The sequence below is a fragment of the Arachis hypogaea genome, chromosome 17 (assembly GCF_003086295.3).
Source record: "Arachis hypogaea cultivar Tifrunner chromosome 17, arahy.Tifrunner.gnm2.J5K5, whole genome shotgun sequence".
Taxonomy (NCBI): Eukaryota; Viridiplantae; Streptophyta; class Magnoliopsida; order Fabales; family Fabaceae; genus Arachis; species Arachis hypogaea.
The window spans coordinates 57565133-57566027 of NC_092052.1; the positions used below are offsets into that span (position 1 = coordinate 57565133).

At 40.3% G+C, this 895-nt stretch overlaps 1 non-coding gene across 1 annotated transcript; it reads right to left on the reverse strand.

Annotated features, from left to right (window-relative positions):
- Positions 1–472: 472 nt before the first annotated feature.
- LOC112767621 (small nucleolar RNA R71) lies at positions 473–580 on the reverse strand. The gene has a single exon (XR_003185062.1). It is a non-coding gene; the product is annotated as a small nucleolar RNA R71 (small nucleolar RNA).
- Between the last annotated feature and the right edge of the window lie 315 nt (positions 581–895).

Genomic DNA, 895 nt, shown 5'->3' on the forward strand with positions numbered 1-895 from the left:
GAAGAGAAAATTAAGAGAAGCTAAAATACAACAATCCAGAGATAACCTTTCAGAAATTTTCGAACAGGAAGAGGAGATGGCAGCCGAAAATAATAATAATGTAAGGAAGATGCTTGGTGACTTTACTGCACCTAATTCCAATCTACATGGAAGAAGCATCTCCATTCCTGCCATTGGAGCAAACAACTTTGAGCTGAAACCTCAATTAGTTTCTCTGATGCAGCAGAACTGCAAGTTTCATGGACTTCCATCTGAAGATCCTTTTCAATTCTTAACTGAATTCTTGCAGATATGTGATACTGTAAAGACTAATGGAGTAGATCCTGAAGTCTACAGGCTCATGCTTTTCCCTTTTGCTGTAAGAGACAGAGCTAGATTATGGTTGGATTCTCAACCCAAAGACAGCCTAAACTCTTGGGATAAGCTGGTCACGGCTTTCTTAGCCAAGTACTTTCCTCCTCAAAAGATGAGCAAGCTTAGAGCTGATGTTCAAACCTTCAGACAGAAAGAAGGTGAATCCCTCTATGAAGCTTGGGAAAGATACAAACAGTTGACCAAAAAGTGTCCTTCTGACATGCTTTCAGAATGGACCATCCTGGACATATTCTATGATGGTTTATCTGAGCTATCAAAGATGTCATTGGATACCTCTGCAGGTGGATCCATTCACCTAAAGAAAACGCCTGCAGAAGCTCAAGAACTCATTGACATGGTTGCTAATAACCAGTTCATGTACACTTCTGAAAGGAATCCTGTGAATAATGGGACACCTATGAAGAAGGGAGTTCTTGAAGTTGATACTCTGAATGCCATATTGGCTCAGAATAAAATATTGACTCAGCAAGTCAATATGATCTCTCAGAGTCTGCATGGAATGCAAGCTGCATCCAACAGT